The sequence below is a fragment of the Lathyrus oleraceus genome, chromosome 7, assembly GCF_024323335.1.
Source record: "Lathyrus oleraceus cultivar Zhongwan6 chromosome 7, CAAS_Psat_ZW6_1.0, whole genome shotgun sequence".
In the NCBI taxonomy this organism is placed as follows: Eukaryota; Viridiplantae; Streptophyta; class Magnoliopsida; order Fabales; family Fabaceae; genus Lathyrus; species Lathyrus oleraceus.
Window position 1 is genome coordinate 355053774 of NC_066585.1, and position 22910 is coordinate 355076683.

Here is a 22910-nt window from a genome sequence, read left to right on the forward strand (position 1 = left end):
TGTTAAGAGATCCTTCTCAGGCGGTGGATTGATTCTTACAACTATGGATGGTGAAGAGTTCATGCGTCTTGTGAATGTCGATGCAGTCAAGAAATACTCCGCCTAAAAAGAAAAAGAACAGCTCGCTAAGTTGAAAACCTGAAATGGCGGCTTAGGAAAAAATGAGTGTCTCGGTGGATTGAAAACCCAAAAGGGCGATCCATCCAAAAATTAGAGACATAAAACAGAAAATTTATCCCGATAGATTGAGTACTCCACCTTGGGGCAATCTAGGAAAAAATTAGGGATTATGGCAAGTAACTACACCCGGCCGGTTTTGAGCAAGTTATTTGGTTTTGATTCATCATTCTCAATCGAAGACAAGTACAACGGATGTTGAAGTTGATAGGAAGAGTACTGATCATTGTATTCAATGTAGCCCTTTTCCGTGTAAATTACCATTTTCAAACTTTGTAAAGATCTATGGAGTCTCCTCATTTACGAACTACCATTCTATTAAATAAAATTGAGATTTTATCCAATTATTTCTATTCTTATTTACTTTTGCTAAATAAAATTGAATTTTTATGATGATAATTTTGAAATAAATTAATGAATAATTATTATTTTTCTTAAAATACTAAAAACAATCATTTTAAGAATAATCGATTTCAGTAAGGAATGTCAACAACAATCTAAGAACAAGTAAGTCTTGAAGAGTGAAGCATTGTTGGTCTTTCCCAAGCAGTCGGTTTGGTAACTATTTTCCTCCATAATAGCTCGTCATTTATCCTCAGCTTGGATGATGAGTTTCTCCCTGAATATTTCATCATCCCTAGTAGAGACGGTGGGTCTCATCTTCAGTTGAGCTGATGATTGATCCCCTTTGCAAATTCATATTATCCAACTGAGGTGCTCATGTTTTGTATCCCCCCAGTTTGTGATTTATGATTGGACCCTGGAGATCCGGAACCTTTATTTGGTTTCGATTTGCATTTAATTGTGGCATAACTTCGACCGTTTCTCCTTTGTGTGAATCATACCTGGTCATCTTTGCCTTTGGAATTGGTTTATTTCACAATTTCCAATCAGAATTCGATGATTATTGATGAATGCGGCGATATTGGTTATAGCATCCCCAACAATTTACTTAAATTCTCATGCAGAATTTTATCTCTTGTATTCCCCGACGGAGTTCATCTTCTAATAGAAGTTCCTTCTTTCCCAGCAGTGTTTGATTCAGAGCATTATTTGATTTTGTCCCCTGCATGGTTGTCTCCCATTTAACATGGTGTTGACCTAAAATTCCCCGAAGTGTTGACAATTTTGTTCCTCAGCAGATCCCTATTATCCTCGATATGTTTGGTTTATCATCCTTCAGCAGTGCTCTCTCCCCGTAGAGTTTGTCGTGATTGATTGGAGGCATGTCCTCCATGTATTTCCCCATCCATATTTGATTTATGCAGAGATAGATGATTTATTTTCATCCTTAGCATTTTCTCCAATTGGTTTTTTTCATCTTGTTGAGATTAGCTGAGTGTTTTAGTGATGATTCAAATCTTTGTTATTTGTATCCTTTATGTTGTTTTGTCAGCATAACCATAATCATAAACATGCATATTCATGCATAAAACACAACATCAGATATATCTCATTATGCATTTTATCCCATTTTATTTTTTTCTTCTGATCCCCTGCTTCGGTAATATTATCTACCCGTGCAGGTTTGGTGTGTCTGTCTTCCTTCAATTGTAGAGTGTCAGCCACTTAAATAGAAAGAGTTTAACCTTTCTCATTCCCCACTGAGTTATTTCCTCGTGGATGATTATTATTTCAGTTTCCTCCCATTTAATTGTCTGGATGGAACCACTCCTCTTGAGTTCTATCCTCATTGGGTTGAGTCTTTGTCTGACCATTTCTTTCTAGATATTACCTAGATAGATATTTTGGTCCCCCTGAGAGTCTATTACCCAGTAACTGGTAATATTCATCTCAATTTTTTAGTACATTACTTTTTCCCAATACCCAGTAAAATGTAATCTACTTCTTTTGTTTTCCCCAGCGGGTTTTTTTTCACGTCTCCCTAGGTAGTCTATCCTTGATATGTTCATCCTAACCGATGAAAAATATTCTTCCTTTGAGTTTATCCTTGATATGTTCACTTTAACTAGTGGAGAATACTCTCTCTTTTGTTTTCTACCAAGTAAAAAGGTAGTTGTAATCCCTATTTTATTCCCCAAAGAGTTTATCCTTGATATGTTCACTTTGACCGGTGACAAATTTTCTCTTCTTTTTGGTATTCTACCCAGTAACTGGTAGTTGTAATTCTTACTTTCCCCTGTTGAGTCTACCCTTAATATGTTCACTTTGATTAGTGACGGATTTTCTCTCTCGTTGGTCTTCTACCCAGTAACCGATAGTTGTAATTCCTATTTCTCCCTGGAAATTTATCCTTGATATGTTTACCATAACCGATAACAGATATTCTTTCTCATTCCCTAGGTGGTCTATCCTTGATATGTTCATCCTAACTGATGAAGGATATTCTTCCTTTGATTTTATCCTTGCTATGTTCACTTTAACCAGTGACGAATACTCTCTCTTTGATTTTCTGCCCAGTAACCGGTAAATGTAAATCCTATTTGATTTCTCTCCCCAGTAGGTTATTATTACACAGTTGACCGGTAATGAATACACGTCTTTTTCTCAGCGAGTCATCCTGTAGCGGTAAATTCATGACCATTAAGCTATGGATAAACTTAACATCAATAAAACCAGAATCGCCACCGCGCTTTTATTGATTCTAAAGGAAAAGGGAAAAGTACGAACAAAACTCAAAGATAATAAGTTTTCAAATCAAAACTAATAAAATGCCAGAGATTACAGGTAAGGGGGTTGGCTACACAAAGGGAAGGTGTTAGCACCCAAAGTGTCCTAGGTACTCCTAGGGAGCCCTTTTTATGTGTGTATGTGTTTTTGGTATAAAAGATGTTTGCAATAAATAGAGTGTGGGGATGAGAAGAGAATTCATTAATTATATTTTTGTGTTTGACAAGTGCTTCGGACTTGTGCCTACATACCAACATAAAAATGAGGGATCAAAACCTCGTAGTTCGTGGTAACAATTTCAAAATGAGTGGATTTTATAAAAGTTTTAAATTTAGAAGGGGCACAAAGGCTCAAAAGAGTTTGAATGAGTGTTAGTTCTTTTTGTCTTTTGAAATTTTAAGTCAGTATGATTAGATTCATTTACAAGTTTGATTTAAGAAAAGAATGTTTAAAATGCAATGGCATAAGGCCAAAGTTTCTAATTTGCAATAAAGTCTAAGTTTAGAAATCACAAGCAAAGAAGGATTTTGAAACGGGGGAGTGATTTGAAATTAAAGAAATGGGAGAAGATGAAGAGACTAATCCTAGGCATGAAATTAAAAGTTAAGAGTTGAAAAAGTACTGACCAACGGGATGCAATCCAATAGACAAGAATGTCATATAGAAATCCACTTTTCCTTTGGACTTTAAATCAAGCAATATCAATAAGCAGGTAGCAATATGAAGAGAAAGGCATCAAATAAAGATATTCATATCCGAGCAAGCAACTTCACAGTCTTTTTCCTAATCTTCCCGTGTATCAGATGACATACTCCTTGATTGGCTCAGAATAAGGCATTAGGCACAGGTTCATAGTAACATTTGCATCAAGACCATGTAGAAGATGAGTTCATGTGGATCCTAATACTTGCATCATATGGAAGCTCAAATCACAATAACTTGGTCTCAGAAATGTTGGCATTGGCCAAGTCCTTTTGCATAGGGAATGTTGCCTAATTCTAAGTCCAAAGCTCATATCAAATCCAACAGTCCACACAAACATTTTGTATGGTTTTTTGTTGTTTATTAACTATTTTTAGGTCCTAAGACCACAAACACAAACAAGATACACAAATAAATATATATAATCACAATATATGGCTCAAGTGAGCAAAGTGAAAATGAGATAAACATAAACAAGTTTAATGATATGTAAATGGAAAATGAAATGGTAAATGACTTGAATTTATATTACATAAAGTAAATGACATGAAATTAAAAGCAATAATAATATAAGTTAGTCAAATGTTAGTTGATTAGATGTTAATGGTGTTTTGCTTTTCAATTGTTTAAGCCATTCTTTAGAGAACACTCAACCCTCTATTCACAAGCATGGATCCTTGAACCAAGACATCTTCCAAAAGGAAGGAAAAAAGGCCATGTTTCCATACAATACCATGAAAGGGGGGAGACTTACAATCTCACTTACTAGAATGTTATGCCTTTGGGTCAAAATTTAGCGCTATGTTAAGCAATCGTAATTGAAATTATGTAGAAGTCAAAACTATCTGAGGTCGGACAATAAATTTTTTGGTGTTAATGCATGTTAGAGATATGGTATAATGAACCATACTCCTAAAACATATCACACACAAAAATAAAATGATCAAATGATGGACCTAATCTCATCCATACTTGTAATGGTTCATCTAACACAAAGTTATTGATGAACCAAATAACCTTAGGATATTGAGGCTTCATTGGTCAATGGAAGGGACAGGGAAGAATGAGAGTAAATATGAAGAGAGAACGGAGATGAGAGAAACACAAACTGGTCATGAGAGGAATTTTATCAAATTAAAATCATTCATTAATTTTGGGAGATGAAATGTACATTTCATCAATCCCCTAAATCCAATGATTTTAATCCAACAAAAGTCAAATCAACCTTGACCAAGGCAAACACATATTCAAACTTCACAAGTCAATAAAAATGGCTCAACATAATTTCTACACAATTAATCAATTAAAAATCAAATAAAAATGCATTTAAATTGAATTATGTTTGATCAAAAACCTAAAACCTCATCAAAACACAAAATAAATGGCCAAGAGATTTATCCTAGGTCAAAAGACCTTAGACAAAAAAATTCATGATTTTTGAAAAGTCAGAAAGTATTTTTAAAGAATTAAAAATATGCACAAAACCAATTAAATCATAAAAAATATCAAAATTAATCTAAAAAGTAATTTTTTTGGTGAAAGTCCCATATTTTTTGGATTAAAATTAAAAGTGATATGAATTAATCAAAATAAAAGGATTAAATGAAAAATCAGAAAATGAAATATAAATAAAAAACAAGGGCCATCAGATCTCCCTCATTAATTGAGGTGGCAGATCTGATGGCCAAGCGCGCGCAATCCACCAACGCCTCAGTCAACTGTGCCACACGCGTGGTAAACAAATTGGATGGATGAGATTAAAATGTGAGAACCAAATCAGATGACTTGGATTGTTCCAACGCACCACCAGAGCCCTAGCTCCGGTCATCTTCTTCGGTGAGCACCATCGGTATGGTCCAAACTCAACTCAAAGGACAATCAAAAGTGAATACACTAATTTGAAGGAAAAATTCTCATGAGCACGAATCTGGCCTCAATTTTCTCCAATTCCAAGTATATAAAAACATACAGGGATTTGAAATTTGAGGATCATGAACTAAGTTGCTTCAATTTGACATCAAAGCAACTCAATCTTCTTGCCTACATTGATAGGACTTCAGACAACCCAAAGTCAACAAGAATGGTGAAGAACTGAGGGAGAATCGAAGAGATGAAAATTTTGAAAATTCACCTTCAATGGAGCTTCAGATTGGCACGATCTTTCTTTCAATTATGCTTGGCCTTGCTTCAGATGCTTGTTGGAAGTGAAATGGATCAAGGAAAGGTATGGACTCTTGGAGTTTCAATCTCAAAACAGATGGAGAATTGAAACTCGATTTTAAATGTAAATCTTCAAGCTTATCCTTCAATGGTGAGGGTTTAGGGTTGCAGGTTCAAAACTTGGGTATGAGATCCTTAATTCTGAGCAATGAGGGTCTTATTTATAGGCCATGAGATTGATTTCCACACACTTCCAATTTTGGCAAAATTTTAAAATTCTCTTTGCATGCTTGCATGGGCATGTAGTAGGTCCATCAAGTGATGCAATCTGATCCAAGATTGAGTGAAAGTCATGATGAATTCATGTTGGAAGGTCATGCAATTGTGTATGAAAAGTAGAAGTGGAAAACATCCAAATGGTCCTTCAACTTACACCCACGCGCAAGTCCTTCATTTTTTGGCCAAATGAGGTGATCTTGGCCTTTTTGGAAAGGTGAGATCAAGGGGAACAACTTTCATGTTTAACCCTTTTCATTTGAAGCTTATATCATGATGAATTTTGAGGTGGAAGTTTGGGAAATCAAACATATTTGAAAATTTACTAAGTCCCAAGTCAAATGTTCATTTCTTCCACCTTGAATAACGTTTTCTATGGACTTCAAATGAGAAAAGTTCCTTCATCAAAGTTATAGATATTTCAAACCTCTTCAATTTGGTTACAAATTTGAACTCATTTAGATTTGACATGAAGGAGTTATGCATTTTAGAAGTTGAGGAAAATCACTTGTTCAATGGTAATGGTCCAAAGTGACCTATAATGTTTCCTCTTGGGACATATACTTGCAAGTTGAATTTAAACTTCCTCCAAACATAAAAGTTGAAATAGACATCTTGAATTTGATCATTCAATTTGAATGGTTTTGATATGATAAAAAAGGAGCAAGTTATGGTCTTGGTAAGTTGACCTCCAAACTAGGGTTCAGACAAAACGACCTATAATCTTTCACCATAAAAAATGACTTTCCAAGAAAAACTAGCTCTTGACCTCAACATGAAAGTTATTTGGAATGTCATTTTGAGTAATGTTGCTCTTCAAATAATCTTCATATGACAAAAATTGTAGGACATAGGGTCTTGGGAACCCTAGTTTTGACCAGTTGACTTTCTTTGGTCAACCACCATGAACCATCTTGCTAGCTTGACATTATCTTAACTTTTGGGACTCATGGAGGATCATATATGTATAAGATGGTGTAATTTGAAGTATCCCTTTAAATATTTGATCAATTGTTGAAGAAACTTGTTGAAGAAGTCACATAAGATACCCAAATGAATTAGGGTTTCCAAGGCAAACAAACTCCAAACTCGATGATTTCTTGATCAAAATAGTATGTGAAGATCATGGGGATCCATAGATGGTGCTTAGAGCCAATGTGAACCATTTCTTGATTACACTCCTTGCACTAAGGGTCTCAAACCCTAGATATGAGCTTGATTGAGCATATGTGAGCATACACACTACCTACAAAAGCAACAAACTATACATTGACATATTTTTGGTATTTTTGTTAGTGGATAATGAAAAACAAAGTATGATATAATCAAATTGTGCTTGGTAATCTCTCCCAATGCAAACCCAATGAATGAGGGGTAAGGAGGATGCCAAGGTGTGATCTCAATGCTAATGCATATGATGAGATAGCATGAGGGATATTAGGGTCAAAATCGGGGTCTTACAACTGCCCCTATTTAAGGACGTTCTAGCTGAGGAGGTGAAGGTTAAAATCTTCGTATCGACTCAGTAGAATGGACTTAAATAACAACAATAGAAACAAATTTTGGTCCCTAAGAGACCTTATGATGCATATGAAATGAAATGTTAAAAATAATCTCTGTGGGGAAAATATTGCCACAAAGGAAAAGAATCCGGAGAGACTGAAAGTCCGCAGGAGCATAATGCATTTCCTAAGGAAAACTCACTGGGGAGACAGAGAGTCTAGGGTATAAAAAGTTATGCGTAGGCCAGACAAAGACTTTAAAACTGCTGGGGGACTCGAGGGATTCCATGAAAATAAATCAATGGAAAGACTCAGTCGGGGATAAAGGAAAAATCTGCAGGGGAAACGGGTAAATCGGGACAAAACTGAAATACTCGATCCAAACAGGGGACGGCGATTTCGCTGAGGAAATACGCACTCAAACTAACTAGGGAAGAAATGAACTTCAACACAGGAGTAACAAAAGTATATCATCTATTATCGGTTACTGGGTAAGAAGATAACATAATCTGACAAAGAGGACATTCGTTACCGGTTAGGGTAAACATATCAAGGATGACTCGCTAAGGGCAACAGGAGGTGTATTCATTACCTGTTACTGGGTAAGAATAACCTGTTGGGGAAAAGCCAAATAGGATTTACAACTACCGGTTACTGGGCAGAAGACTGAAAAGAGACAATATCCATCACTGGTTAAAGTGAACATATCAAGGTTCAACTTAAAGGGAAGAATATACGTCATCGGTTAAGATGAACATATCAAGGATAGACTGTCGGGGAAAAGTAGGAATTACATCTATCAGTTACTGGATAGAACATCGAAAGAGAGAATATATGTCACCGGTTAGGATGAACCTATCAAGGATAGACTCCGAGGGAAGGAATAGGAATTGTATCTATCAGTTACTGGAGAGAATACCGAAAAGAGAATATCAGTCATCGGTTAGGATGAACATATCAAGGATAGACTCCGCAAGGGAAAGTAGGATTTACAACTATCGGTTACTGGGCAGAAGACCGTAAAGAGGAGGAAACTCGTCATCGGTCAGGATGAACATATCAAGGGTTAACCCTCTAGGGAATGAAATAGGGATTACGAATACCTTTTTACTAGGTAGAAAACCGCTAAGAGAATATCCGTCACCTGTTAAGATGAACATATCAAGGATAGACTTGAAAGGAAAGAATATCCATCATCGGTTAAGATGAACATATCAAGGATAGACTACCTGGGGAAACGTAAAACAAGAGGAAGTAGATCACTATTACCGGGTATTGGGTAAGAGTAAAGTACTCGCAAATTGAGAAGATTATTACCAGTTACTAGGTAATAGACTATCAGGGGACCAAAAGCATCGATCTAGGTAAAAGCTAGAAAGAAACAGTCAACCAAAGACTCGACCCGATGAGGATATAACTCAAGGGGAGTGGTTCCATCCAAATAATCGACTTGGGAGGAAGCTGAAATAATAATCATCCACAAGGAAATAACTCAGTGGGGAATGAGAAAAGTTAAATTTTTTCTGCTTACGGGGCTGACGCTCTACAACTAAGGGAGGACAGACACACCAAATCTTTGTTGGGAAATGATATCACCATAGCAGAGGATCAGAAAAATAATGAATCACAAAGTGCAATAATGAAATCTATGAATGTATATGTATATGTATATGTATATGATTTATGATTATGTTGACAAAAATAATCATGAAGGGTACAAATGTCAATGGTATGAATCATCGATACAACACTCGGCTAATCTCGACGGGATGGAGACATCGACTGGAGAAAAAGAGTTGGAGATGGACATAAACCATCCACCTCAAAGGCTTGACCCTGGTTGGGGAAAGTAAGGGGATTTGCTGAGGATTTGAAACGTCAACCCTGTGGGGAATTTCAAGTCAACACCATATCAAATGGGAGACAACCTCGAAGAGGATCAAAAATACTGCTCAAGACTTAGTGCTGACGGGGATCAGGGATAACTTCGTTGGCGACCTGAGGGGAAACAAAATCTATACTGGATCTATGCAACCCGTTGAGAATACGCGCCTACAAATCAGCTAAGGAAATGATCTCAAAACTCGGCTGGGGAAACCAACTTGATGAACTAACTGCTTGGGGAAGACCAACAATGCTTCGATTTTCAGGACTTACCTGTTCTCAGACTGTTGTTGATATTCTTAAATGAATTGATTGCGCTTTAAAAGTAATTGCCTTTATTATTTTAAGAAAAAAATTATTATTTTTATTTAAATTCAATTTCAAAATGATCATCATAAAATTCAATGATATTTAGCTGAAAGATAAGAGTAGAAACAATTGGATGAAAAGCTCAACTTTATTTAACAAAATGGTAGACTGTAAATGAAAATACTCCATAGATCTTTACAAAAGTTGAAAAATGGTAATTTACATGGAAAAAGGGCTACATTGAATACAATGATCACTAATCCTTCTACCAACTTCAATATCCACTGTGCTCTTGGCTTTGGTTAAAGATGACAAATCAGAACCAAATGATGTGCTCAAGAAAGTCTTCAAGACTGAAGATCAACCGAATGCAGTTACTTGCCATAATCCCAAATTTTTGCATAAATTGCCCCAAGGTGGGGTACTCAATTTGTCGGGATAATTATTTTGTTTTATGTCTCTAACTTTTGACTGGATCGCCCTTTCGGGTTTTCAATCCACTAAGACGCTTATTTTTGCCTAAGCCGCCCTTTCGGGTTTTCAACTTAGCGAGTTGTTCTTTTCTTTTTAGGCGAAGTATTTCTTGACTGCATCGACATTCACAGGATGAGTGAACTTTTCACCATCCATAGTTGTAAGAATCAGAGCACCGCCTGAAAAGGCTCTCTTGACAACATATGGGCTTTCATAATTAAGAGTTCATTTGCCCCTAAAATCTGGTTTGAAAGATAGAATCCTTTTTAGCACAAGGTTACCTTCTCTGAATACACGAAGCTTGACCTTCTTATCAAAAGCTTTCTTCATTCTTTACTGATATAACAGACCATGACACATGGCAGTCTACCTCTTCTCTTCAACTAAATTCAGCTGGTCATACTTGGTCTGACACCATTCAGCCTCGGCCAAGTTGGCTTCCATCAAGACACGTGATGTTGGGATCTCAATCTCTACTAGTAGCACAACTTCCATGCCAAAAACAAGTGAGAAAGGGGTTTCCCTTGTTGAAGTGAGGATGGTTGTACGGTACCCATGCAAAGCAAATGGGAGTATCTCATGCCAATCTTTGTATGTCCATTTTCTGAATGATCTTCTTAATGTTCTTGTTTGCAGCTTCAACATCCCCATTCATCTTAGGTCTGTAAGGAGAAGAATTATGATGTGCAATCTTGAAGTCTTTGCAAAGAGCTTCCACCATATTATTGTTCAAGTTAGATCCATTATCAATAATGATCTTACTTGGCACACCATATCGGCATATAATCTGATTCTTGATAAACCTTACAACAACTTTCTTGGTTACATTCGCATACGATGCCACTTCAACCCACTTTGTGAAGTAGTCAATAGCCACTAGAATGAAACGATGTCCGTTCAAAGCTTTGGGCTCAATCATACCAATCATATCAATTCCCCACATGGAGAAGGGCAATGGAGAGGAAATGACATTCAACAGTATCGGAGGAACATGAATCTTATCTGCGTAAATTTGGCACTTGTGGCATTTCTTCACAAACTTGCAACAGTCAGATTCCATTGTCAGCCAATAGTAACCTGCTCTCAACATCTTCTTTGCCATAACATGTCCATTGGAATGGGTACCAAAGGAACCTTCATGGACTTCAGTCATCAATAAGTCTGCTTCGTGTCTATCCACGCATTTGAGCAGAACCATATCGAAGTTTCTCTTATAAATCACATCACCATTCAGGTAGAAATTGCCAGCTAATCTTCTCAAAGTCTTCTTGTCTTTCAAAGATGCCCCAGGCGGGTAAATCTGACTTTGGAGGAAACACTTGATATCAAAATACCACGGCTTTTCATCTTTAACTTCTTCAACAGAAAACACATGAGTTGGCCTATCAAGGCACATCACAGTCAAATTAGGAACCTCATTCCAGAACTTCACCACGATCATTGAAGTCAACATTGCAATGGCATCTGCCATCCGGTTTTCATCTCGAGGGATATGATGAAATTCAACCTTTGTAAAGAAAGTTGAAATCCTCCTCGCATAATCTATATATGGTATCAAACCAAGTTGATTCGTCTCCCATTCACCTTTGATCTGATTCACAACCAAAGTTGAATCTCTATAGATGTCCAAATACTTGATTCTGAGATTAATGGCCTCTTCAAGCCCCATAATGCAAGCTTCATACTCAGCCATATTATTTGTACACTTGAAAGTCATTCTGGCTGTAAACGGAAAATGCGTGTCTTGAGGAGTAATAATCACTGCCCCAATGTCGTTACCATACTGATTAACAGCTCCTTCAAATACCATGCCCCAACGGGAACCAGGTTCTGGCCCTTCTTCAAGCTATGTTCATCACAATATTTCATTTTCAGGTACAATATCTCTTCATCAGGAAAATCATATTGCACTAACTGATAGTCTTCAATCGGGTGGTGAGCCAAATGGTCATCCAAGACACAATCTTTGATAGCTTTTTGAGATTGATATTCGATATCATACACACATAACAACATCTGCCAACGGGAAGTCCTCCCTGTTAAAGAAGGCTTCTCAAAAATATACTTGATTGGATCCATTTTGGATATCAACCAAGTATTATGATTCAACATATACTGGCGCAGACACTTAGCAGCCCAAGCCAATGCACAACAAGTCTTTTCAAGCATAGAATACCGAGTCTCACAGTCGGTGAATTTCTTACTAAGGTAGTAAATTGCGTACTCTTTCTTTCCAGTTTCATCTTGATGACCTAGAACACAACCCATACTTTCTTCAAGCATAATCAAATACATGATCAACAGTCTTCCTTCAACAGGCGGAGAAAAAATTGGAGGCTCAAGCAAATACTCTTTGACAATGTCAAACGCTTTCTGGAAACCTTCGGTCCAATGACAAGACTGGTCTTTCCGAAGAAGCTTGAATATAGGTGCACACGTGGAGGTCATGTGTGATATGAATCTTGAGATATAATTCAAGCGGCCGAGAAAACCTCTGGCTACTGGTGCGTACTTCCTTCGGATGTGTAGAATCTCGTACTCAAAAGATGTCTTCATCTGAGCCTTCTCGAGGATAAGCTGATCAACAATCTTCTTCCAAGCGCTGGAAGGTTGAGGCATACTTGAGGAAGATGGACCCTCTGGCTCTCTCTGTCTCTTCACTGCTCGGTCTTCAAGAAGTTCAATAACTGCATCTTTGTCCTTTGACTCAAGCTGTAACTCCTCGTGCTTTCGGCTCAAAGCATGGAACTGCTCTTCCCACATATCCTTCTCTTGCTTCATCTTGGCGAGTGGGTCTTCCAACTCCTCTATATCTTGGTTAGGGAGAGTTGATGGCTCAACCACAACCATAGACATGGGTCTCTCACAAGCATACAACATCTTCAACTCCAAAGCTCTCTTCTTCACCCAAGCAGTGTAGGCTTCTAAAGCTACACAGTTGCACGGACCAAGCTCGGATCTTCCTTTCCTATGCATATTATGCCAAGCATGTATCATCTTCTGCTTCAAACGTTGGGGATCTTTACCCTCTTGGTAGAAAAGACCTTCTAACTAAGTGTTATTAGGTTTGTCTTTCAAGGAACCCGAGTTGACGACAAGCCAAAGAAGGGTTGTAGTTGATTCCTCCTTGTCTACCTATAAGGGGTACATTAGAGAATTCACCACAACTGTCAATAATATCCAAGCCACTCAATGCAGATTCATACCAAACTATATCATCATTAGTGAGAGATATAAGTCTCTGAGACCACCGTAGACATTGTTTATTCTCCACAAAAGTAGGTGTCTGAGGCAAGTGTGAAATAAACCACTTGTACAGAAGAGGAACACAACACACAATAGTTCCATCAGCTTTAGAATTCCTTAAATGCAAAGAGAAGTAAACATCACCCAACAGAGTAGGAACAGGACTTCCAATCAAGAAGATTCTAATGGCAGAACCATATATGAGCAACACAAAGATAGCTTCAAAAGCATCCACACTACCGGCTTGAGAAAAGACAATAATTTTCCCAATAAGGAACTCCAAAGTCAACCCAAACATTCCTCCTTTCTTCACCCAATGAGCCTTAATCTCAGACTTCTTCAGATGAAGAGCTTCATCTATAATATGAGATCTGGGAATCTCCTCCAATCCACTAAACAACATCTTGTCAAAAACAAATATTCCCAAGAGATGGGCATACTCCTCTAACGTAGGCATGAGCTGATAATCGGGAAAAGTGAAGCAACGATAGACAGGGTCATAGAGTTGAACCAAAACACTCAAGAGTCCTTCCACTACATCTGCAGATAACACAGACAAAAGCTTCCCATGATGTTGCTTGAAGTTCAAGGGATCTAATACAAAAGATGATAGCTTCCTTAGCTTTTTCAAGTCAGAACATCTGAAACTGTACTTTTTAGTGTTCCTTCGTCCACAATCCATGGTATGAAAATATTTGCAAATAAAACCTCAGTTCCTTGAAGTTTATTTTTCTGTGATGAATGTTATGATGTGCGTGAATGCATGAATGCAACAATCACAAATAAGGGATCACACACAAGAAAAACACACAAAGGTCAAGGGATGAATCAAGTCATTGTCAAAATCAATCATTTATTTTGGTGGATTATGGTTTTCACCTTATCAACACCCAAGTTCCATTGATATTGGCAAGACTTGATTGGATCAACCAAGAATCAAAGGGTTTGTTGTGAGTCACGAGCATGGATTCAGGTTAAGAACCATCCTAAAGGAGTGTACTAAGGATAAAAACATGTAGATCATGTTCTAAAAAGTTCCCAGAGTCTTAATCCCATCTATCGAATATTACAGGTTAGGATGACTGACTCATCAACCCATAATATTCTCAAGAGAAACTCGTCTGAGTGTAGTATCGCGTAACAACTGTTATCAAGTCTACACTTGAACAGTCTTCACACTACGTCCTAAATAGTCCAAGTGGGGTTAAATGTTCTACGGTCCTCAGCTTCTCCGACCCCCTATCAGAGAAAGTAATTCCTAACCACAAATAACTTGTATGAGATCAATAACTCCAAAAGGGTCTCCACTGAGTAAATGTGTCTCAAGTCAACTTGTTAAGGACTACTCCACACAAGTCGGACTATGCCATCCTCCTATCTTATTGCACTCAAGTTCGGGTGAGAACTTATCTCACCACTCAGGGATCACCAAGAACAACAAGAAAATTATATCACACAAACAAATATAAACAACAAATATACAATTATATACACATAAAAAAGTAGGTTAAACCCACTGAGGACTACTCCCCAGCAGAGTCGCCACTTAATTTCTGTAGCGGTAAATTAATGACCATTAAGATATGGATAAAATTATCGTCAATAAAACCAGAGTCGCCACCGCGCTTTTATTGTTTCCAAAGGAAAAGGAAAAAGTATGAACAAAACCCAAAGATAAGAAGTTTTCAAATCAAAACTAATAAAATGCCAGAGATTGCAGTTAAGGGGGTTGGTTACACAGAGGGAAGGTGTTAACATCCACAATGTCCTAGGTACTCCTAGGGAGCCCTTTTTATGTGCGTATGTGTTTTTGGTATAAAAGATGTTTGCAATAATAAGAGTATGGGGATGAGAAAAGAATTCATTAATTATATTTTTGTGTTTGAGAAGACCTTCGGACTTATGCCTACGTACCAACATAAAAATGAGGGATCAAAACCTTGTAGTTCGTGGTAACAATTTCAAAATGAGTGGATTTCTTTTAATAAAAGTTTTGAATTTAGAAGAGGCACAAAGGCCGAAAAGAGTTTGAATGAGTGTTAGTTCTTTTTGTGTTTTAAAATTTTAAGTCGGTATGATTAGATTCATTTACAAGTTTGATTTGAGAAAAGATTTTTTAAAATGCAATGGCATAAGGCCAAAGCTTCTAATTTGAAATAAATTCTAAGTTTAGAAATAACAAGCAAATAAGGTTTTTGAAAAGGGGGAGAGATTTTAAATTTAAGAAATGGGAGGAGATGAAGGGACTAATCCTAATCATGAAATAAAAGTTAAGAGTTGAAAAAGATCTGACCAACGGGATGCAATCCAATAGAAAAAAATATCATATAGAAATTCACTTTTCATTTGGACTTTAAATCAAGCAATATCAATAAGCAAGTAGCAATATGAAGATCAAGGCATCAAATAAAGATAGCCACATCCAAGTAAGCAACTTCATAATCTTCTTCCTAATATTCCCATGTATCAGATAACATACTCCTTGGTTGGCTCAGAATAAGGCATTAGACAAAGGTTCAAAGTAACATTTGCATCAAGACCATATAGCAGATGAATTCATGTGGATCCCAATACTTGCATCAGATGGAAGCTCATGTCAAATCCAACAGTCCACACAAACATTATTTATGGTTTTTTTTTGTTTATTAAGTATTTTAAGGTACTAAGACCACAAACACATACAAGATACACAAACAAATATATATAATCACAATATATGGCTCAAGTGAGCAAAGTGAAAATGACATAAACATAAAAAAGTTAAATGATATGTAAATGGCAAATGAAATGGTAAATGACTTGAATTTAAGTTGCATAAAGTAAATGACTTGAAATTAAAAATAATAATAATAGAAGTTAGTCAAATGTTAGTTGATTAGATGTTAGTGGTGTTTTGCTTTTCAATTGTTTAAGTCATTCTTGGGAGAATACTCAACCCTTTATTCACAAGCATGGATCCTTGAACCATGACATCTTCCAAAAGAAGAAGAAAAGGCCAAGTTTCCATACAATACCATGAAAGGGGGAGACTTACAATCTCACTTACTAGAATGATATGCCTTCGGGTCAAACTTTAGTGCTATGTTAAGCAATCGTAATTGGAGTTATGTAGAAGTCACAACTATTTGAGACCGGGCAATAAAATTTTTGGTGTTAATGCATGTTAGAGATATGGTATAATTAACCACACTCCTAAAACATATCACACAAAAAAAGAAAATGATCATAGGATGGACATAATCTCATCCATACTTGTATTGGTTCATCTAGCACAAAGTTATTGATGAACCAAATAGCCTTAGGATATTGAGACTTCATTTGTCAATGGAAGGGATGGGGAAGAATGTGATTAAAGATGAAGAGGGAAGGGAGATGAGAGAAACACAAATTGGTCATGGGAGGAATTTTATCAAATTAAAATCATTCATTCATTTTGGGAGATGAAATATACATTTCATCAATCCCCTAAATCCAATGATTTTAATCCAACAAAAGTCAAATAAACCTTGACCAAGGCAAGCACATAGTCAAACTTCACAAGTTAATAAAAATGGCTCAACATAATTTCTACACAATTAATCAATTAAAAATCAAATAAAAATGCATTTAAATTGAATTATGTTTGATCAAAAACCTAAAACCTAAAACCTCTTCAAAACATCAAATAAATGGCCAAGAGATTTATCCTAGGTCAAACAAGGTAAAAGACCTTAGACAACAAATTTCATGATTTTTTAAAAGACAAAAGTATTTTTAAATAATAAAAATATGCATAAAAACAATTAAAAATCATAAAAAAATATCAAAATTAATCCAAAAAATAATTTTAATTCAGAAAATGAAAGAAGAAAATATTTAAATTTTGTTGAAAGTCCCATATTTTTGGGATTAAAAATGAAATTGATATGAATTAATCAAAATAAAAGGATTAAATGAAAAATCAAAAAATAAAATATAAATAAAAAAAACATGGGCCATCAGATCTCCCTCATTAATTGAGGTGGCGGATCTATTAGCCAAGCGTGCGCAATCCACCAACGCCTCAGTCAACTGTGCCACACGGGTGGTAATCAAATTGGATGGATGAGATTAAAATGTGAGAACCAAATCAGATGGCCTGGATTGTTCCAGTGCACTAATTTGAAGGAAAATGACGAACAGTCTGGTCCAAGCTCAACTGAAAGGAAAATGAAAAGTGAATACACTAATTTGAAGGGAAAATGCTCAGGAGCACGAATCTGGCCTCAATTTTCTCTAATTCCAAGTATATAAAAAGATACAGGGATTTGAACTTTGAGGATCATGAACTGAGTTGCTTCGATTTGACCTCAAAGCAACTCAATCTTGTTGCCTACATTGATAGGACTTTAGACAATCAAAAATCAACAAGAATGGTGCAGAATTGAGGGAGAATCGAAGAGATGAAAATTTTGAAAATTCACCTTCAATGGAGCTTCAGATTGCCACAATCTTTTTTTCAATTATGCTTGGCCTTGCTTCAGATGCTTGTTGCAAGTGAAATGGATCAAGGAAAGGTATGCACTCTTGGAGTTTCAATCTTAAAACAGATGGAGAATTGAGATCTCTTCAAGAGTCAATCAATCTGGGGCAACCACGTCAAGATTCGACAAATCTCTATGAATCAGCCGAATAAGGGCAAATATCACTTCAAGGCTCATATTGGGGCAAGCTACCTCAAGAGCACGAGAAGTCAATCCTTCCCAAGATGGTCGATCGAGGGAATACAGTCTCAAGATACTGGGGCAAACCAGTTTGAGATACTCAGATAATGAGACTACTCCATAATTTGTAACTAGGGCAGTTGGTGCTGACATTGAGTAGAGGCAAGCTACGCGGTTACAAGCTCTCTCCATGTTCCAGACATAATCCAGAGGTGTTACAACAATTTTTGAGCTTGAAGTAGGTGTCGGAGAATCATGTTTATATGACCACTATCCTAGCCCAAATTTCCCACCGCCCTCTATAGGAGCATCTGGTTTTACCATGGCATAAATCATCATCATGCATAAACCACGTCGTTTCACTCCTGCATATCATAAAGCATGACATGAAACCGTGCAAACAAGAAAAGACAAAAATCCAGTTTTGTTGACTAACCCAAAGCCCAACCTTTGCTTGGCAAACCACAAATTCTCATCACATTACGGCCACTCTTTACGGGCAAATTTTTGGATACGTTAGTATTTAATCCTCTTCTACCTTGAATACCTGAAAAGCTTCTGCAATTCTGGTATTCAGGTTCAAGAAGATTAAATAGGGGCAGCTGTAGCACCCCAAAATTTGCTACCCATTTTTCTTTTTCATCTAACCTATAACCTGAGACTCACTCATGACTCATTCATGTGCATCATTCGCTAACCAGCATCATAGATTCGAGGTTTGTGACTAATGAAAAGCAATATCTGGTGTCTGACTTTCAGTGCATCTCATTTGGCTTCTAAGCCCTAATCATGGACCTGGAGGTTGGTGAACAGCACGACCTGCATTGAGGAAGGCTGGAAACCCTAACTGTGGTTCTTGACATTGGCGCATGACTTATGTCGGTTACTTCTCGGTTTGAGGCCTTTGGTTGATCACTTGGAGTTGGGCTACTAAACCCTAGCACATGGCTTAGTTTGGTTGGTTTCAAGCATGCTTGCATTCATATTCCACTGCATTATGATCGCATTTGACCTAAATCACTTCATCCATTCAATTCCATTGAGCTTCATTGATCCAAAGTTCATTGATTCAGTCGGGTCAAGTCATGGCATGATATCTGAGTGTCCTTGGCCTTCATTCACAAAATACATTGGTTCTGTTAGTTCGTGAATCCCTCTTAAACACGCATTATTAATCAGAGAAGTCTATTTCATCATCTTTTTGCATCAGTTGACTTTTGTCAACTGTTGACTTTTTGGTCAACCAGTTGACCAAAGTTAACTCGTCATACCCGACCGTGGCATTTGGCATAAATATCAACGATCATTACATCATTGTTCCGATTAATTTTGACATCCTATTTCTTTTGGTTTGACTTTGATGATAATCCATTTGGCGTGTCTAAGTTCTTAAGCCTTTTTATTTCTTTTGGTTATTAAGCCCATTTAACCAATCAAAATTCCAATTCTCTAATTTATGTACAATTTCCGATTATGTACATTCTATTTTGTTTCCTATAACATTCATATTACAACCATAGTTTCACTCAATTTAAACCACAAAAACACCACATTCAAATCCAAGCAAGATCACAATTGAACCAAACCACATTTTTTCCATTCCATTTCTATACAAATTTTCCATTCAACTTCCAAATTTACAAACACATTCACATTTCCATGATGTCAATTACAATCACACTCAACTTTCAAAATGAATTTGATTTTGTGTAAAGTTCTATTTATTTTGGTTCAAATCCTATGTTATTACAATCATGACAATCCTACCAAACTAAACCTACAAAGTCTAAAACACCAAGACTAAAATAAGCCGGTTCGCCAATCCTTCGGCACATACCAAACGCTTCCCATGCCGTTGCTGCCAACCGAAGCAGATTTGGATTTTTATCAACCAGGAAGTATCCACATTGACCGTTACAATTGGATTTGCTTGGTCATAATCGTCTTATGCTACCGAATAATTTTCCCAGACAGTTGTTAACTGGCGATGCTATTGATCCAAACATGCCAACGCAGCCTTTTGGGTCCACAAGTTGGTCCTGAACCTGTTTTTCTGTTAACAGAAGCAGCACACCAATTTCAGGATGGTAGCTTGACAAAATGTACTTGACATGAACAAAATTGAAAAAGTGTCTAAATGGTCTAGTACGTTACCTGATGATGGAAACCAATCTCAACTCTAGAAATAGGATCAGCAAATCACAACCTGTAGAGGATAGCAGTCAACCGAATAGATCTTCAATCAACATTGTGTTGCATTTGAAAGAAACGTCCTGTACAGCACATGACAGGAAATCAGAAGTGACTAAATAACTAAAACTGACCCAAATTAACAATTAACATTTTAAACTAACCTAACATCCTCAAACCGCTAGAGAAATTAACCGGCAAAATTTCCAAAAGAAATCAGTTACAGGTGGAAAATAAATTCGGATCCAAGTAACTTGGTAACTCTAACCAAATTCACCAAAGGACTAACATTAACTACACATACCTCAATTTCCGATTGCCGTTATGCTCCAAGTCCTCCCTTCACCATTTGAATAACTTCCAACTGCAACAAACAAGGAAAAACAGTTCAAGCATTTTGCAGCTAATGATTCATACAAAAACAGAACTAATTGGAAACCAGCCCAACAAACCAGTTAACATTTCATATTCCTCACTAACATAACATTGACTAACAGAAACTTCGTCAACATTCATTTCATACTAACTCATTCCCTAACTTCTAACAGCAAACTTCCTACCTGCCAACTAAAACTAACAGAATTCTAACCGAATTTCTAACTAACTCTAACACTCTCTAACCAATTCACAACAAACAGAAAGTCATTTTCCAACCCAATTAACCGCTAACTAATTTTCTAACAGAAATAACAAACTCTCCAAACTTCAACCAACTTAAAGCTAACCGAATTAACCTTTCAATTTCAGTTTTCATTCATAACCTTCCTAACAGAATCTAAACTCTAACTTTTAATTTAACTTCTAACAAACTGGGAAATCTGTATAAATACATTTCCATATCTTCATTCTTCACCCTTCAATCACTTCTTCAAATTCTTCAACCTTCAATCACTTCTTCAAATTCTTCAACCTTCATTCTCCAATCTTCTTTTCCCTCTAGTCTTCTTCTTCAACTGCAACCATTCTCAACCTTGTCACACCACGATTGCCACAGCGACCTGCAACTCACCTGCAATTCACGAATCCGAACAGAAGAGTGAAGAGGAAGTGGTTCAAACAAAAGCACACGTGAAAGATTAGAAAAAGCGAAAGGTTCATACCAATTTTGGTCGCCGCGTCATAACCGATTATGCGAAGGTAGTCGAATCTACAGTAGAGGTTGAAAGAAGAAGCCTGGAAATAATCGTGCACGGTCGCAACGGCGTAGAGCACTACCAGACGCCAATGTGCACAAAACGTACTCTTTGGCTTTTTCCAGCTTTTCTACTTAAGCGCTGCTGCAACCGCCAATTCTTCGTTCTGAATCTTCAAGGCATGATTATGCAATCTCCATCTTTCAACACTTGAATTCCTCAAGCCCTTGCTAAGAGCTCCATCCCGCATCACGCCTTGTAAGAAAACCAGAAGAAGAAGGCGAGTGAAGATCCAACCGAAGTGAAGTGAATCAAAAAGTGTTCAGTACCTAAAACGTCGAATCTCAAAATCCGGTATGTCTTCTTTCCCGTCCTTGTTGCGGTTCAAACATGTTGCAATTCACGGTGCGTAAGTCTGAATACAGCGCCGCCATGACCGATGAACGTTGAATGCGCACGCACTAGTTGAAATCAAGCCTTCGCGATTCAAATCCGGAACAACGAACACGACGATGAGAATGTTGAGGCGCTGAAATTCAAGATCCAATCGGGCGAAGCGAATCGCGTTACGAATAAGCTACCTCATCCAATTTGGGTAGAAGACGGAAGCGCGGTTCGATTACAGTGAGGGAAGTGAGGTTGGAGACGCCCTTTGCATCAGTTTCTTTGGTGCATGGAGAAACATGACTCCGGTTGAGGGATACGGCCGGAAGAGTAGGAGAGGCTCGCTTGAAGTTCCGGAAGATGGTTCGTTCCTCTCATTATGACCTAGCTGAGAGTGGACTTTCCTCTTGCTCAGTCCTTTGGGCCTAAAGCCCGAAATACTCCATCTTGCACCCCTCACGAGCTGCCTAGACCCCCTGTTGATCAACAAGACGTTGGGCTTTGCAGTCCCAGGCCCAAACATGGTTTCAGTGAATGCCCCGCCTATCTGGGCCTGTGCCCCTTTTCAGGTAAGGCCTGTTTCCATTTTCATTTTTCTCTTTTCTTATTTTAGGTTAATAACTAGTTTAATTAGGTTGATTAGTGATTAATTAGATTTTAGGTAAAGTTAGAATTCGTTTAAGCTCTAGGACTAATTAGATTTTTTAAATATAAGTTTTAGATTAGAATTTAAATGTAGTTTAATTGGAATTAATAAGTTTAGGTTAGATTTTGAGAAATATTAACCTTTAGTTTAATTAGATCTAATCGAATTGTTTAGGGTTTAACTTTAGATTTTAATTGATTTCCATGGTTAGAATTTGATATATTTTTGCAATTGACCAATTTGCCCTTTTAGGCTTATTTTTGGTATTTTTGTGTTGAAAGTTGCATGATTCCCTTAGGATTAGAAGGCAATAACATAGAATTTTAATCATGATTTTAATCTATATTTTGACATGCTCCCTTAGTATTTCTAATCTAACTTAGAATATTCAATCAAATTCTAATTCATGATCATTTAGGTTAGTTTCTAACAATTACTAACTTCAATTAGATCCAAAATTAGTACCCCACAAAACTAAAACCAAACCCCCGATTAAATTGATCAAAAGCAATTT

The 22910-nt window shown here is 37.0% G+C and overlaps 1 long non-coding RNA gene across 3 annotated transcripts; it reads right to left on the reverse strand.

Annotated features, from left to right (window-relative positions):
- Nucleotides 1–19618: 19618 nt before the first annotated feature.
- LOC127101535 (uncharacterized) lies at nt 19619–22144 on the reverse strand. Of its 3 annotated transcripts, none has more exons than XR_007794656.1 (6): nt 21334–22144; nt 21064–21242; nt 20538–20597; nt 20398–20414; nt 20198–20316; nt 19619–20096 (listed from the first exon to the last, which is right to left on the reverse strand). It is a non-coding gene; the product is annotated as an uncharacterized LOC127101535 (long non-coding RNA). The 3 variants fall into 3 exon arrangements; XR_007794657.1 differs by lacking the exon at nt 20398–20414 and having other exon boundaries at nt 21334–21621; nt 21696–22143; XR_007794655.1 differs by lacking the exon at nt 20398–20414 and having other exon boundaries at nt 21334–22142.
- Nucleotides 22145–22910: the final 766 nt, after the last annotated feature.